The sequence below is a fragment of the Oryzias melastigma genome, linkage group LG6 (genome assembly GCF_002922805.2).
Source record: "Oryzias melastigma strain HK-1 linkage group LG6, ASM292280v2, whole genome shotgun sequence".
NCBI classification, from domain to species: domain Eukaryota; kingdom Metazoa; phylum Chordata; class Actinopteri; order Beloniformes; family Adrianichthyidae; genus Oryzias; species Oryzias melastigma.
The window spans coordinates 20,893,763-20,894,209 of NC_050517.1; the positions used below are offsets into that span (position 1 = coordinate 20,893,763).

General features: G+C 30.2%; 1 protein-coding gene across 1 annotated transcript in view; it reads left to right on the plus strand.

Moving 5' to 3' along the window:
* b4galnt3b (beta-1,4-N-acetyl-galactosaminyl transferase 3b) overlaps nucleotides 1-447 on the plus strand; it is a 42,863-nt gene that overhangs the window by 21,728 nt on the left and 20,688 nt on the right. The gene's annotated exons all lie outside the window — the stretch shown is intronic.

The window sequence follows — 447 nt, forward strand, 5'->3', positions numbered from 1 at the left end:
TAACCACAAAGACGCAATATATTCATGATGGTCATGGGTTATGTTTTCATATATTTATAGTAATCTCCAAAACATGAGGAATTTATGTGATATTTTTGGAACATGCTAGCATTTTGGCTAATTTGTTATCTACTGGGAATTTTTTTAGCCTGATTTAGAGTTTAGCTTAGAAGCTAAACTCTAAATTAGCCTAAAAAAGTAAAAATGTTAGCATGTTGCCAAAATAGAACTGCTAATGCTTTTGGCTAATTTGTTATCAACTGGGTTTTTTAGGCAAATTTATGTGATATTTTTTGAACATGCTAGTTTTTTGGATAATTTGTTACCAACTGGGGAATTTTTAGCCTGATTTACAGTTTAGCTTAGAAACTAAACTCTAAATTAGCCTAAAAAAGTACATCGTTAGCATGTTGCCAAAATAGAACTGCAAATGATTTTGGCTAATTT